The 17,664-nt window shown below is 42.1% G+C and overlaps 2 long non-coding RNA genes across 4 annotated transcripts in view; one reads left to right on the plus strand and one right to left on the minus strand.

Annotated features, from left to right (window-relative positions):
- The window catches only part of LOC119307005, an 8,166-nt gene extending 6,660 nt beyond the window's left edge, over positions 1-1,506 (plus strand). For all 3 annotated transcript variants that reach the window (XR_005149105.1, XR_005149107.1, XR_005149106.1), the window contains 3 exons: positions 7-88; positions 403-604; positions 1,271-1,506. This is a non-coding gene — a long non-coding RNA (uncharacterized LOC119307005). The remainder of the gene's footprint in view (positions 1-6; positions 89-402; positions 605-1,270) is intronic.
- A 1,119-nt stretch (positions 1,507-2,625) lies between these two features.
- On the minus strand, positions 2,626-3,283 carry LOC119304988. The gene is made up of 2 exons (XR_005148505.1): positions 3,137-3,283; positions 2,626-3,038 (listed from the first exon to the last, which is right to left on the minus strand). It is a non-coding gene; the product is annotated as an uncharacterized LOC119304988 (long non-coding RNA).
- Positions 3,284-17,664: the final 14,381 nt, after the last annotated feature.

The following is a 17,664-nucleotide window of genomic DNA, read 5'->3' on the forward strand; positions in this document are numbered from 1 at the left end:
TTACAGTTTGGGAGAAAGAGCGCAAAGAGGACCACCAGAGAAACGGTTGTTCCAGACCCAGACTATCGACTACCAATCGCTATACTTGGTGAGTAAAGAAGACTACTATTCTCATTTTGCTTTTCTATCTACTATTTTCATACCTGATTTGGCTTGCTTGTGGTGCCTTCTGCTGTACAGATACATTGTTATGAACCATTGTTCAGACTGCACCCCTAATATAAAATACCAAATTTGTGTGTGTGTGTGTGTGTGTGTGTGTGTGTGAAGTTATGCTCTAAACAAATATATGAGACACACAAATGCACATGTGTATTCATGTCCAGTTGTTGCGGCAGGTGCAATTATATTTTGATCCAAATCTCTAAACAAGCATATGTACGAATACTAACGCCAATGCAGTTTTGCTCTTCCTAGGATGGCCTGGATGGCCTGAGGTGAGCAGCCTTTGATACGCCGTGTTAGGCGCCCAGGTGTTGCCTTTCTGATAAATCAGGCTACCACCGACCAGCTCGAGCTCGCTTCAGCCTCCACCTCTAGCCCCTAACAGCCTCCTCCTCTCATCTTGCAGCTACTACCTCATCGCCATGCTACAACAAAAAAGGTGAGCCTCCTGCCATTATATGTTGTCGTGATTAAGAAGGTTGGGGTAGCTTTATTAATGGATGAAATCCCCTGCCTGTTCCGTTTACCACCCCTAGTGACCAGTGTTTAGCCCCAACGTCTGTCCCACTAGGTCCCAGCCTCATTTCATTGGTTAATCTTATGTATAATAGTGTGATAAGATAGTGAGGTGTATGCATATCTATAACCGTATATCATACTTCTGATTGTAGTGTAAGACAGTGAGGTGTAATCTTGCCTTTTTAGTTCAGAGAGATAATTCGATCACTTTAAGTTGTTGCATGCTGTCATATGCACTATGCTTATGTTATTTGCTACTAAACCAATAGTGGAATATAGTTTTATGTTTCATGTATTGTTTGGTGGCTTCTCAATTTGTGCATGAAAACAAACATTGCTTTCGAGTGACTCTTCATTAGGCTCTTGTTTTATTCATGGGTGATGGAACAATGAATGCAAAGATAAGCTTCCTTTGATTTGGTTGCTCGGCTGACAAGAATATGCATTCCTTTGTATACCACCTTACCTCTCCTGTGATGCTTTCTACGTTGTAGATTCCCTGTATTAGATAAGGGCCAGTACTAGGGTTGATGCTTTAGTACAGAAATCATTGCATTTCATATATCTCACAGTTTGTTTGTATCAGATTCATGTGAGGCGGTCCCTATGAAGTACATCGACGAGACAGATGGATTACGCCATCTATTAGTATGCTTAGTGATTCTGTAGTTGGCTCTTTTTATTATGTTCATGTTCTTATTAACTCCTCTTATGTGTTCTCGCAATTGGTATCGAACTTCATGTCGAATGGCTATCTTTTGTGGTCGTATGAACGGGTCGAGCTTGATCCTGCCTTATAAATTGATGTTGTCTTGTGCTCCATTACATTTTACTTTTATCACAATTGAATGTTTCTTTATTTTATTATTATCCTGTATAAGTGCAAATGCTATATCTGGGTTCCTACTGACATGGTGTTACATGCTTTGGCAAAGTGCTTGGACCGGCACCCTCGCGCCAGGGCGCGATCCTGATCTAGTGTATCTTGTAGCAAGCCATGAGCCGAGGGTTGCTACATGATCAATTGCTGACTAGGCAGTGTGTTTTCTTCATTTTGGGCAGATCACAAGTGTTTGACACCTCTCTCTACATTGGGTATCCTTTTCCACTTGAATTTTAAAATGCGCAGAATGTGCCTTCCTTGTTGTTGCCTCGTCATTCCAGCATGGAATCAAAGCAAAACTGATATTACTACCTTTAAAAATTCTCTCGCTGTCTATGTCCATAACATGCCCATTGGATTGCACGGCAGAAGTGAAGGTGTCTGCCTAGCTGGCGGAGCAGACGCACTCGTGTGACCTTTGATCTAAGAATGACATGTACTCTGTTGTGAGCCCATGGTGCATGTGGGTTGGAACGCTGCTTAGGAAATCTAGACTTATTTTGCAGGCAAGCCCAGATGAGATCTGTAGCCCATATGATTTCCATCAAAATCACGGCCAGTTCAACTTTGGTTCGAATCCTAATAAAAAAATAGACCAGCAGTCCTAGATGGATATGTCCATCGCTAAAAAACGCAGTTGTTGAAAGAGTCAATATGACTTGTAGCTGGAGTACGCCAACACCCCTCACTTCTTCTACATGCACTAAACAAACCCTAGCTTATCCAACTCAATTTGCTTTAAGGTTTATGTGTGAAAGAAGTCGTGTTAAAACAGAACACCACACTCTTCAACCTGAGAAATCAATAGTCAATTTACCTATGGATATTAAATCTATATACATCGTACTTGATGTGTGAAGTTGATAATACTTATTAAACATATTTTAAATTACAATATTTGGTGCTTCACAGCCTGTTATGAAATTATTGTTCACCCATCCAATGCAATAAAAAGTACGTGCTAGAGAGAGATAGAGAGAGAGAGATTAAAGTACATTTTTTCCTTATGTCCACCATAGTTCCACGATAAGTACACCTAGGAGGAGACAATCAGAATATGGACAGAACATAAATATTTAATATGTAAATGGTAGGTAACAAATCCAACCACAAAATTGTGCAAGCAACCCACTAGCTAGTTTTATTGAATATTAAAATAACATAGTTGATTTCTAAAACATACAAAAATTATTATCTCATCAACGCATAATTATTTTGAGAACCATAAGGTTGAGATTTATCCACCCAAAATAGGGGAGATAACAAAACTATTGTGTTGTTGTTGCTGGTGTGCAATTAATCTTGCAGGGACAGTTGATGAAGCATTCTCCAAGATCTGGCCAGCACAAGTTATCTATTTGACAGCAGAATTCCCGTCCTGGGAGCTGGTGCCCATCTTTATAACAAGGGGGTCTAGTTACATGGCTTACTTTGCTCATCATGTTTCTCCCCTTGTTGTTTATGATTTCACCTAATTAACATAAAATAAAGAATATACTTATCATCTCATCATATAAACAATAAAAGTCCACAGTATCAATACCACCAAAAAATCGAGTTGTTAATTACCATATGTGCCTCCAAGACAAGTCAAACACACCACAAGAAGAAAAGAAAGTAGCACAAGTCCTTGCACATTGTTCCTCGTGAACTTGGTCATCGCCACTAAGGAATAGAGGCTATTAATGGGTGGTACTCTTGTAAGTGGAGTTGATGAGTGTATGACCGTGAAATGCTTGCTCCATGAATGGTTCATATATATATAGGAAAAGCTTTTCCGTGTTGATGTGTGAAGTTATAGAAAATATTAATGCTTGGAGTTATGGCTTGTGTGAATTTCCAATTTTAGTTTCACTTCTAAAGATTCATGGTTCCTTCTAGAGTTTTTTTCTCAAATTTATGCTTTGTCATAGCATGTAAGTTACTTTAATGCCCCCTCTAGAATTGATCGCTCATTGTTTTCAAGGGGTAGAATTGACCTCTCAGAATGGGTAGTAAAAAACTGGTGCATGGCAATATTATGTTTAAGGCATTGATAATAATTGGTATAATATCAATAATTCCTATATATATGATGCCTTATCAATAAAACTATTAATTTCTGTCTTGGTATAAGAGAACAAGACTCATCCACTTAACATTGGACTTGTTTTTTAATGTATGTAAGCAATTGTTCTTAAGTATATCAACAAGTTACAGATACATTTTTTTTACTTTTATTCCATGAACATAGATTAATTATGGGATGGCCATTTTCTAAATATAAGATGATGATTTATTTTCATATACATGAACATTTTATATCAAGGTACTTGAGCATTTTTTACATTTTTCTATACACAAAATTTTCTCCAATATTAAGTCGATTTTTTTAAATAGATTAGTTTCCCCAAAACTTTCTTTATTAGAATTGTGAAAATGTCGCACTTGCCCAGCTAGGGAAAATTTCGTTAGGTAGAGCTGCCCAATTCTCGGAACTCCCTATAAGTTCCTCCTTGCCGCTACCAACCTTCCCTTCAGACAGCGCATGCCTGGCTGGTCCAACCCATTGACGACACGAATGGACACCACCGAGTGGGAGAGTAGGCGTTGAGCCAATCCACTTTAGCAACAATTTTTTCATTTTTGGAAAATATCTTTGCAAAATGAACAAGCATTGATAAATGCGAAGTTTTTTTTGAACATATTCTAAAATTTAAAATTTCTTAAAACCCCAATTATGTTTGGAATTTCATACATTCTTCTGAAAAAATGAAAACTTTTGGAAATACTTAACATTATTTGAAAACTAAGACCTTTTCTTGGAGAACCAACAATTTTATGAAAAACGTGTTAGTTTTATAATTTGTAGAATGTTTTTCAAAGTTATGATTTTTAAGAACACAAACAATTTTTTAAATTTCGAACAAAATATGAGAATCGGAACATTTCCCGAAAACTTGAATATTTTCTAAATTTCAAATTTCCACACATTTTAAAAAAGGGAGTCTTTTTGATAAAGATAATAAGAAAAATAAAACAGTGAAAAAACAAATAAGAAAAATTGTAACATCCTAATTTTCAATTTGGATGTTATAAATAGATCAGCAGATGCATATCATATTTATTCTTTCTTTTGGTTGAGATCCTAGAGATCTTAAGCAACTCAAGGACCCAAGGAGAGAGTTGGAGGTTTCACAAAATTCATATTTGAATTTATTTCAAATTTGAGGGAAGGATCAATTTGATTTTATTATTTTTCTCTCTAATTTTTTCCAATAATAAAAATACATGCGAGAAGATAATATGACTTCTTCAACCTAAGATAAATATTGGAGAAAGAATTTTAAAATCAAATTATGGTTTTATTAGAATTTTATTTGAATTAGAAAAATATTGCATTTTTTAAAATTGCATCTTAGTCCAGAAAAATGTTTATCTTGTCCTAAATATTAGGTTTGGACGGTGAGAATTATTTCTGGATTTTTTAGATTTTTCTTTATAATTCATTAGGATTTTTCTTTCAAGCAAAATTTATTTCTAAAAAAAAGTTATTTCCGCCCGAATGTGCCGAAGGCCCAGCCGAGCCGGCCCAGAAACAGCGCCGCCGCCATCCCCGCGCGGTAGTCCGCCCTGCTGCCGCCAGCGTGCCGCTGGCCAAGTCCGAGGCAGGCATGCCTCCCAAGGCCGCCCCCTTCCCCAAGACGAGGTCGAGCCCCATCCTTAAATAGCGCGTCGCCCCGCCACCTCTCCTCCACACCGCTGCCGCCTCCCACCAGCAGCAGCAGCAATAGCCCCGCGCCGCCGCTGCCGCACCGCTTTCCGCCGCCTGTGACGCCCCCGATTCAATCGTACACTAATCATACATGCAAATGTGTACGATCAAGATCAGGGACTCACGGGAAGATATCACAACACAACTCTAAAAATAAAATAAGTCATACAAGCATCATAATACAAGCCAGGGGCCTCGAGTGCTCGAATACAAGTGCTCGATCATAGACGAGTCAGCGGAAGCAACAATATCTGAGTACAGACATAAGTTAAACAAGCTTGCCTTAAGAAGGCTAGCACAAACTGGGATACAGATCAAAAGAGGCGCAAGCCTCCTACCTGGGTCCTCCTAAACTAATCCTGGTCATCGTCAGCGGACTGCACGCAGTAGTAGGCACCTCCAGTGTAGTAGGAGTTGTCATCGGTGGCGTATGGCTCCTGGGATCCAATGTCTTGTTGCGGCATCCGAGAAGAAGAGGAAAATGGGGGAAAAGAGGGAGCAAAGCAACCGTGATTACTCATCCAAAGTACTCGCAAGCAAGGAGCTACACTACATATGCATGGGTATATGTGTAAGGAGGCAATATCAGTGGAATGAACTGTAGAATGCCAGAATAAGAGGGGGATAGCTAGTCCTATCGAAGACTACGCTTCTGGCAGCCTCCGCCTTGCAGCATGTAGAAGAGAGTAGATTGAAGTCCTCCAAGTAGCATCGCAATACATAATCCTACCCGGCGATCCTCCCCTTGTTGCCCTATGGGAAAGCGATCACCGGGATGTCTCTGGAACTTGTATGGATGTGTTTTATTAAGTATCCGATTCTAGTTGTCATAAGGTCAAGGTACAACTCCAAGTCATCCTGTTACCGAAGATCACGGCTATTCGAATAGATTAACTTCCCTGCAGGGGTGCACCACATTTCCCAACACGCTCGATACTTTTTGGCCGGACACACTTTCCTGGGTCATGCCCGGCCTAGGAAGATCAACATGTCGTAGCCCCACCTAGGCACAACAGAGAGGTTAGCACGCCGGTCTAACTCCTATGGCACCGGGGTTTGGGCCCATCGCCCATTGCACACCTGCACGTTGCGAGGGCGGCCGGAAGTAGACTAGCCCCCTTAATACAAGTGCAGGCTTACGTCCAATCCGGCGCGCGCCGATCAGTCGCTGACGTCAAGAAGGCTTCGGCTGATACCACAACGTCGAGTGCCCATAACTGTTCCCGCGTAGTTGGTTAGTGCGTATAGGCCAGTGGCCAGACTCAGATAAAATACCAAGATCTCGTTAAGCATGTTATTATGAAGTAACCCCGAACGCCGACTAGGGCCAGGCCCACCTCTCTCCTAGGTGGCCTCAAACTGCCCTGTCGCTCCACCACAAAGATCCACACACAGGGCCGTCGGGAAAGTATGCCCTTTCATCCCCCAATTCATGAATCAACCGCGGGTACTCAACGAGCCGACACGACTTTAGTCACCATCTGTATAGCATGTATATATGTATAGTATAAACCCGTGATCACCTCCCGAGTGACCACGGCCTGATAGTATAGCAAGGCAGACTGACAAGGATGTAGGGCCACAGATGATAAACTAGCATCCTATACTAAGTATTTAGGATTGCAAGTAAGGTATCAACAGATGTAGCAACAATGACAGGCTATGCATCAGAATAGGATTAACAGAAAGCAGAAACATGCTACACTACTCTAATGCAAGCAGTATAGAGGAGAGTATGCGATATCTGGTGATCAAGGGGGGGGGGGCTTGCCTGGTTGCTCTGGCAAGAAGGAGGGGTCGTCAACTCCGTAGTCGTACTGGGTGCTAGTGTAAGAAACAATTTAATATAGTGCAAACATAAGCATGACGATATAAGACATGAAAATGAGCGGTGCTAGGTGTGCCCTAACGAGGTAGTAGGCGATACCGGCAAAAGGGGGAAACATCCGGGAAAGTATCGTCGGTGTTTCGCGTTTTCGGACAGATGAACCGGAGGTGAAATGTTGCAGGTTTGCTATGCTAGGGATGCGTGGTGGACTAACGGGATGTGTATTCGGATTTGTCTTGTTGTTCTGAGCAACTTTCGTATACAAAGTTTTTCCATCTGAGTTACGGATTATTTAATATTATTTTTTAAAGATTTAAATCAATTTATAAATTATTAGTATTAATTAAATTTGAAAATGGCATTACTGCATCGGCATGACATCAGCATGACATCATCAGTCAATAGAGGTGTTGCTAGGTCAAGCTGACGTGTGGGTCCCATCTGCCATTGACACATTGCCCTAACTAACAAACTAGTTAGTTTAATTAAATATTTAGGTTAATTAAGTTTAGTTATTTTAACTAAACATGATAAATTAAGTTAATTAATTAGTTAATTAATTAATTAACCAATTTTATTATTATTATTTTATCTTATTATTATTATTTTTTAAACGTTCTAGGGGTGGGGCCCCCTTGTCATAGGCCCCTGGGGACCTATTGGAGTCCACCATGGAAGGGGACTCCAGACAGGGGATGGGGCGCCGCCGTGGCGGCTGGCGCCGGCTGTGGCGGAGCGGTGTGGGACCGATGGAGTATAGGCGATGCACGCGACGGCGCGCGCGAGCTGCAGCGGTGGAGGTGGTGGCGGGGTCGCGCGGGCGGAGCAAAGTCGCGACAGCCGGAGTGGAGTAGTGTAGCGAGCAGCACTACTCGTGGCGTCGCGCGGGCATAGTAAGCACGGGAGGCGGGCCGACGCAGGAACAGGCATAGCAACGGCGGCGCAGGGCGCGGCCAGCGCCCGTTGCGCGCGTGCTTCAATGCGAGTAGGCACAGCCACGACAACGTGAGCCACGGCGGGAAGAAGGAACACGGGAGGGGGCGCAGTAGCAGCAGGCGAGAGGGGCGCACACGGGGCGACGATGGGCAGCGACAGCGAGCGCGGTGGGGCGGTGCGTGTGCGTGAGTGCACGATGGACGAGCGGCCGGAGCGAACAACGAGTGCGGGGAGAGGAGGAGAGGTTGGGGGCCTCACCGCGGTTGTAGGGTCTTAGGCAGCGGGGGTGGGGAGGACTACGGGGACGACGTGCGGCGGGGCGACGAGGTCCGGTGGCAGGGTGGACGTAGGCGATGGCGTCCGACGAGGTGGTGGCGTGGTGGCTCCGGCGACTGCGCCGGGGCGCCGTGGGCGCCCAGATCCAGAACAGGGAGGAGGAGGTCAAGGACGGGGCGTCAGGGCGTCGAGCGACACCGGCAAGGGGCGACGGAGTCAGGGACGATGGGGTCGGGGCGGTTTGCCCTGATCCAGAAACCGGGAGGGGAGTGGGGGAGCGAGCGAGTGTGGGGTGAGTGGAATCCTGGTATCTAGGGTTTTGGGCGATAGGAGGATATGGAGAGTGGGGTGGGCCGGTCGGGCGAGGGTGGGAGTTGGGCCGGGTGACCCAGTTGGCCTGGGGCTTTCCCCCTCTTTTTACTTTATTAATTTTTTGTTTAGTCTCCTTTTTTTATTCTTTTCCATTTTCTATTTTATTTATTTTAGAGCATCATAGCATTATCTAAATATGGGTTTTCTTCACTATAATTACCTATGTAATATTTGGCACAATCCGGACATTTTAGTTTCATTGTTTGAAAACCTTTTTGTTTGCCTGATTTTTAAGTTGAATTTGAATCGGTTTCGAACTAACGCGAGATTAGTAACAGTAATCAAGGTGACGTGGCATCATTAGCAGAGGTTCAATGTAGCTTAAGTATCCGGGTGTCACAATTCTCCTCCACTACAAGAAATCTCGTCCCGGGATTTAAGCGGTGTATTAAGGGGGGAGGTGCTGGTAGTGAAAAAGCTAACGAGTCTTCTCGGTCTTGGCTGCCCTTTCGAAGAGGTTGATCCCTTTCGTTGATGTCTTCATTTCTCTGCTTCAAGTCACCATGACCAAGTCGTCATCCTTTCTTCGGGATCTCCATCATCCTATGAACGCGACCAAGGGGAAAACTCTTGAAGAACGCATCTCCGCAAAGTTGGGCATCTGGCGGTGAACTAAATGGGAAATACACAAGGTACCCCACGAGTTGTATTTCAGTGAATTCGTTGAGTGCAATATACGATGGTACCAAAGTTTCAAATGGGTAGGCAATCATTCGATGACTAGACAGAAGCTGGAATGGGGGTTTGAACAATGAGAATAACATGGCATTTGATTCCAAGAGGAATAATGGTATAGCATTTAGCTCGTGAATCACATACGAAGCCAGGTGCAAAGGATACATTAGAATCCGGGTTGTAAAGAAGAGTCAGGTTTCGATCCAGTGCACCTGTGGGTTATGGGCCCACCATGTGGGTTGACAGTAGGAAGGGTGGTGACATCTTGCATAGCCGCAACAGGGAGGCATGTCAGGGCAACAATTGTCAGTAACAAGGACGGGGAACGAAGAGAGCAATTTTCCTGCTTGTTGAACAGGTGAACCAATTGGCAAAGTTATCACCCATCAGTGGTTACCGGAATGTCATCAACAATAGTAACATGGTCTTACAAACAGAGTGGTACAACAAGTTGCCTACCTCAGCAGGGAATTATCTCTGCTCAGTTAAGTCAGATTTAGGAAAGGTTAAACAAAAGAATGGAAAGGAAAACGCGATTATCAGATTAAACAGAACAATGGAAAGGAAAATTGTGATTACACACAATTATAAGGAGTATATCCTTCCCATGTACAAGAAGAACATGGAATACAGGATAGGAGAGCAAGTGCCCAACCATTCAGATAAGGGGCAAGGATTAATCAAGATGTTACCCATACAACATCGTTTGGATAACTGACCAAGAAATATTTAGCATCGCGCCTCCAATGTTCTTGTTGATGAGCGGGGTATCATAGTCATGCTTCGAGGTAGCAATGATATGGGGTTCCAATCAAGGCCAGACTTTGGATACACAAATGATCCATCAGGAGCAACTTATAAAATAAGTCCTACAATTTCCTCCAGGAAGAATGGTTATCCTTGCAAAAGAAATTATAATGATAGGTCCTCCAGCCAGGGGTGCTAGGCATGACATCATATTACCTGGTCATCAAAGGACCAACATCATAACTCCTGGAAAGTTGTCCTAACCATAATATCTGACCGAGATTCCGATCCGATTGGTGTCATGATACCTCAGACTCAGGATGTCCGAGAAGAATAGGTGCGACACAAATTGATGAAATGACATTGCAAGATTCTCAGGAAATGAACTATGGGAGTGGGTTCCTGAAACAATAGTTCATCATTAAACCAAGGAGGGGATGAGGAGGTTGCTGATGGGCTCAGCGACAATTCAACGAGAATTCCAAACGGATGGATTTCCACACTTATGTGGACAAGAAGATGACACTTGTTAATTCAAATGATATAATGTTGTATGCTCGAGGAAAACATACACCATCAAGCATTAGTTGTAAGGTGTGCCCGAAATATGACCTTAGGCAGCAGGATCAATGTTAGAGTGATGATTCAATGACCAACAGTCTAAGAATGAACTGTTGATCATTAACTTCAACGCAATAGGGTTGCTAGAAGTACAGAACTCAAGCAGGATCGTTGGCATATCGGTATCCCGGTTAAAAACAACACGGGGACCAAGGAAGAATGGTGATGGTGGGAAGTATTATCATACCGAGAATTTCTAAGAGGTGGAGCAATCCACACAACATCCTCGACAGAAAAGACAGTAATACTTCAAGGAAGAACACAACACTAGCTGGACAGCAAGTTGTATTCATAATATGGACAAGTTCGCAATGAAAGGAAGTTAAGGGTTTTGTCGATGATAATAAAAATCAACGAGGGCAAGGAGGGAATTTCTCATCATGAACACAGTTGGCATCTCAGAAGAAGTCAAAGTGTTGAAGGTGATCCGACACATTTGCCGGGAGATTTCAAGAGGATGAAATCAAACAACAACGGCAACAAGCGAGGGAATGACGAAGTGGCAAGTTATAGGATCAATATATAAGATGCAAGCTCGGGACCAAATTGCCTTTCAAGACAAGCAACATGATGTTGAAAGCTCGACGTAAGTCGTGCTCACACACTGAAGATTCGTGCACCAGAGAATGACGAGGTAGCACCGTCAAAGGTAGCAAGACCTGGATGCAACCGATAGTCTAGGAATGACCAGATTTAGTACAGAATTTCCTAGTAAAATTACTAGGGGTATTTGATTTGTAGTGCGGAATAAATTCACTAGTCGGTGTCCTCGGTTGATAACAACCCAGAACCCATAGAGTGATTACGACAAGGAAAGACATTACTTCAACAAAGTTAGTAAGATGTGGTGCAATGGCAAGACATCTCCGAGATACCAGGGGCTAATACTCGAAGGTAGAACAAGATAGAAGTAGAACCGGGTCATTGACCTATGACATTAGATACTTCAACCTTGCCAAAAATAGACGAGGCACTGGAATGAATTCCCATCAGATATATCATATCAGGACAACATGGTCGGAACCATAACTATAAGGAATCAATTTCAAGAATACCGAAAGAATCATACAGCTGGATAATCATTTTGCAAGAAGCTTCTCAGATGGTCTACATCATTTTCATGGGCATGAACACAAAGTTCAAGGTCGACTCCCACTTCTTTAATGCATATCATCTCATTCACCTTTTGCTTTGATATAACTGTAGTGTTGAAAGTTTATCTGGTTGAAAACTGGAAGAGTGTGACTTGTGAAAACTTTCGGGTTCTCACGAATTAGGGGAAGGCATAGGTTCAACTCATTGGGCAACTTAGTAACCTATACCACAAGTTTCAAAAGTAAATACACAAGCTCGAAAGAAGAGCATGGTTGGCCAAGTAGAGGATACAATTTACCAAAGGCACTATGTATCAGGGAAAGAACTCACATGGTGATTGAATATGAAGGACACTGTCGGATAACAATCCAACAATGGATAGGGCGATCCACAACGGAGCTGATGTGAGTATTGGTACTCACTCAGAGGAAGAAAGAATGCAGAGGCATCAGATTCAAGAATCACCTGATTAGTCTGATGCTTAAATAGAAAGAAATTATGGTTTCCAAAATGAAGGATCAGAAGCAGATGCTCTGATCAAGGATGGATAAGTTGAAAACACCTAGTTGGACAATCAATAAAGGTTTGAATTGCCGAGAACCAACTCATGTCTGGAATGACGTCTGAGCCGGAAAGAGAATCTTAAAAAGGATAACATGATGACTGCGTGTGTACGCACACATTGAATCAATAGGCTCAAAATGACTAAGACAAGGGATGTTAACGAGGACTACTAGTCATATGGAATTACCCATAATGCAAGCAGGCAAGCGTTTCAAGAGTAACAGGCTGCAGAGGATTTTTGAAAGATCGAAAAGTATTCCGAAGAATCATGTGAGACACATGAACAATTGAGAAGAATGGATCCTTGATAAATGTGAGGAAAAACCTGCAAGGGTTTTCACGCGAAATAAAACTGCAAGACAGTAAACTCAAAGGATTTTCGGGACAACGAGGAATATTTCGAGGCAAAATGTAACAACAAGAGCGGCGAGGAATGATCGAGAGAATGACAAGTGCATACAGATATCCATAGGGATATATCGGTGATAGTGGATTGCAAAGGTGATGAGCACAAGGGTCTCGGGAAAATATCAAGGGATATCTTCAGAATCTTCTGATGCAATAAGCAATCATCTGGAGTGAGGGATCTCCGGGAGGAAGTAGTTACGAGAACCTAGAGTCGGCGTTAGTAAAATCATTTATCCCGAATAGAGGAGAGATCAGTGTCCCAGAGTAAAGGTCGAGGAGTAAAAGATCCTAATACCACCCAATGGCGACGTGGGCCCGTAAGCCACACAGCTAAGGTAGTAAAACAGTTTTCGGCTTCTAGACTCAACTTCGGCCAAGGAGTTGGAAAGGGGATTCCTACAGGCAGTCGGCTCTGATACCAACTTGTGCCGCCGCCGATTCAATCGTACACTAATCATACACGCAAATGTGTACGATCAAGATCAGGGACTCACGGGAAGATATCACAACACAACTCTAAAAATAAAATAAGTCATACAAGCATCATAATACAAGCCAGGGGCCTCGAGGGCTCGAATATAAGTGCTCGATCATAGACGAGTCAGCGGAAGCAACAATATCTGAGTACAGACATAAGTTAAACAAGCTTGCCTTAAGAAGGCTAGCACAAACTGGGATACGAATCGAAAGTGGCGCATGCCTCCTGCCTAGGATCCTCCTAAACTACTCCTGGTCATCGTCAGCGGCCTGCACGCAATAGTAGGCACCTCCAGTGTTGTAGGAGTCATCATCGCCGATGTCGTCTGGCTCCTGGGATCCAACGTCTAGTTGCGGCATCCGAGAAGAAGAGGAAAATGGGGGAAAAGAGGGAGCAAAGCAACCGTGAGTACTCATCCAAAGTACTCGCAAGAAAGAAGCTACAGTACATATGCATGGGTATATGTGTAAGGAGGCAATATCAGTGAACTGAACTGCAGAATGCCAGAATAAGATGGGGATAGCTAGTCCTATCAAAGACTACGCTTCTGGCAGCCTCCATCTTGCATAATCTAGAAGGGAGTAGATTGAAGTATGATCGCATAGCCTAATCCTACCCGGCGATCCTCCCCTCGTCGCCCTATGGGAAAGCGATCACCGGAATGTCTGTGGAACTTGTCTGGATGTGTTTTATTGAGTATCCGGTTCTAGTTGTCATAAGGTCAAGGTACAACTCCCAGTCGTCCTGTTGAAGATCATGTCTATTCAAATAGATTAACTTCCCTGCAGGGGTGCACCACATTTCCCAACACGCTCGATCCCCTTTGGCCGGACACACTTTCCTGGGTCATGCCCGGCCTCGGAAGATCAACACGTCGCAGCCCCACCAAGGCACAACAAAGAGGTCAGCACGCCGGTCTAACTCCTATGGCACAGGGGTCAGCACGCCCTGCCTGTTCCGTTCACCACCCCTAGTGACCAGTGTTTAGCCCCAACGTCTGTCCCACTAGGTCCCAGCCTCATTTCATTGGTTAATCTTATGTATAATAGTGTGATAAGATAGTGAGGTGTATGCATATCTATAACCGTATATCATACTTCTGATTGTAGTGTAAGACAGTGAGGTGTAATCTTGCCTTTTTAGTTCAGAGAGATAATTCGATCACTTTAAGTTGTTGCATGCTGTCATATGCACTATGCTTATGTTATTTGCTACTAAACCAATAGTGGAATATAGTTTTATGTTTCATGTATTGTTTGGTGGCTTCTCAATTTGTGCATGAAAACAAACATTGCTTCCGAGTGACTCTTCATTAGGCTCTTGTTTTATTCATGGGTGATGGAACAATGAATGCAAAGATAAGCTTCCTTTGATTTGGTTGCTCGGCTGACAAGAATATGCATTCCTTTGTATACCACCTTACCTCTCCTGTGATGCTTTCTACGTTGTAGATTCCCTGTATTAGATAAGGGCTAGTACTAGGGTTGATGCTTTAGTACAGAAATCATTGCATTCCATATATCTCACAGTTTGTTTGTATCAGATTCATGTGAGGCGGTCCCTATGAAGTACATCGACGAGACAGATGGATTACGCCATCTATTAGTATGCTTAGTGATTCTGTAGTTGGCTCTTTTTATTATGTTCATGTTCTTATTAACTCCTCTTATGTGTTCTCGCAATTGGTATCGAACTTCATGTCGAACGGCTATCTTTTGTGGTCTTATGAACTGGTCGAGCTTGATCCTGCCTTATAAATTGATGTTGTCTTGTGCTCCATTACGTTTTACTTTTATCACAATTGAATGTTTCTTTATTTTATTATTATCCTGTATAAGTGCAAATGCTATATCTGGGTTCCTACTGACATGGTGTTACATGCTTAGGCAAAGTGCCTGGACCGGCACCCTCGCGCCAAGGCGCGATCCTGATCTAGTGTATCTTGTAGCAAGCCATGAGCCGAGGGTTGCTACATGATCAATTGCTGACTAGGTAGTGTGTTTTCTTCATTTTGGGCAGATCACAAGTGTTTGACACCTCTCTCTACATTGGGTATCCTTTTCCACTTGAATTTTAAAATGCACAGAATGTGCTTTCCTTGTTGTTGCCTCGTCATTCCAGCATGGAATCAAAGCAAAACTGATATTACTACCTTTAAAAATTCTCTCACTGTCTATGTCCATAACATGCCCATTGGACTGCACGGCAGAAGTGAAGGTGTGTGCCTAGCTGGCGGAGCAGACGCACTCGTGTGACCTCTGATCTAAGAATGACATGTACTCTGTTGTGAGCCCATGGTGCGTGTGGGTTGGAACGCTGCTTAGGAAATCTAGACTTATTTTGCAGGCAAGCCAAGATGAGATCTGTAGCCCATGTGATTTCCATCAAAATCACGGCCAGTTCAACTCTGGTTCGAATCCTAATAAAAAAATAGACCAGCAGTCCTAGATGGATATGTCCATCGCTAAAAAACGCAGTTGTTGAAAGAGTCAATATGACTTGTAGCTAGAGTACGCCAACACCCCTCACTTCTTCTACATGCACTAAACAAACCCTAGCTTATCCAACTCAATTTGCTTTAAGGTTTATGTGTGAAAGAAGTCGTGCTAAAACAGAACACCACACTCTTCAACCTGAGAAATCAATAGTCAATTTACCTATGGATATTAAATCTATATACATCGTACTTGATGTGTGAAGTTGATAATACTTATTAAACATATTTTAAATTACAATATTTGGTGCTTCACAGCCTGTTATTAAATTATTGTTCACCCATCCAATGCAATAAAAAGTACATGCGAGAGAGAGAGAGAGAGAGAGAGAGATTAAAGTACATTTTGTCCTGATGTCCACCATAGTTCCACGATCAGTACACCTAGGAGGAGACAATCAAAATATGGACAGAACATAAATATTTAATATGTAAATGGTAGGTAACAAATGCAACCACAAAATTGTGCAAGCAACCCACTAGCTAGTTTTATTGAATATTAAAATAACATAGTTGATTTCTAAAACATACAAAAATTATTATCTCATCAACGCATAATTATTTTGAGAACCATAAGGTTGAGATTTATCCACCCAAAAACTATTGTGTTGTTGTTGCTGGTGTGCAATTAATCTTGCAGGGACAGTTGATGAAGCATTCTCCAAGATCTGGCCAGCACAAGTTATCTATTTGACAGCAGAATTCCCGTCCTGGGAGCTGGTGCCCATCTTTATAACAAGGGGGTATAGTTACATGGCTTACTTTGCTCATCATGTTTCTCCCCTTGTTGTTTATGATTTCACCTAATTAACATGAAATAAAGAATATACTTATCATCTCATCATCTAAAAAATAAAAGTCCACAGTATCAATACCACCAAAAAATCGAGTTGTTAATTACCATATGTGCCTCCAAGACATTCAAACACACCACAAGAAGAAAAGAAAGTAGCACAAGTCCTTGCACATTGTTCCTCGTGAACTTGGTCATCGTCACTAAGGAATAGAGGCTATTAATGGGTGGTACTCTTGTAAGTGGAGTTGATGAGTGTATGACAGTGAAATGCTTGCTCCATGAATGGTTCATATATATATAGGAAAAGCTTCTCCGTGTTGATGTGTGAAGTTATAGAAAATATTAATGCTTGGAGTTATGGCTTGTGTGAATTTCCAATTTTAGTTTCACTTCTAAAGATTCATGGTTCCTTCTAGAGTTTTTTTCTCAAATTTATGCTTTGTCATAGCATGTAAGTTACTTTAATGCCCCCTCTAGAATTGATCGCTCATTGTTTTCAAGGGGTAGAATTGACCTCTTAGAATGGGTAGTAAAAAACTGGTGCATGGCAATATTATGTTTAAGGCATTGATAATAATTGGTATAATATCAATAATTCCTATATATATGATGCCTTATCAATAAAATTATTAATTTCTGTCTTGGTATAAGAGAACAGAATTTAAAATTCAACAAGACTCATCCACTTAACGTTGGACTTGTTTTTTAATGTATGTAAGCAATTGTTCTTAAGTATATCAACAAGTTACAGATACATTTTTTTACTTTTATTCCATGAACATAGATTAATTATGGGATGGCCATTTTATAAATATAAGATGATGATTTATTTTCATATACATGAACATTTTATATCAAGGTACTTGAGCATTTTTTACATTTTTCTATACACAAAATTTTCTCCAATATTAAATCGATTTTTTAAATAGATTAGTTTCCCCAAAACTTTCTTTATTAGAATGGTGAAAATGTCGCACTTGCCTAGCTAGGGAAAATTTCGTTAGGCAGAGCTGCCCAATTCTCGGAACTTCCTATAAGTTCCTCCTTGCCGCT

This window comes from Triticum dicoccoides, chromosome 5B, assembly GCF_002162155.2.
Source record: "Triticum dicoccoides isolate Atlit2015 ecotype Zavitan chromosome 5B, WEW_v2.0, whole genome shotgun sequence".
NCBI classification, from domain to species: domain Eukaryota; kingdom Viridiplantae; phylum Streptophyta; class Magnoliopsida; order Poales; family Poaceae; genus Triticum; species Triticum dicoccoides.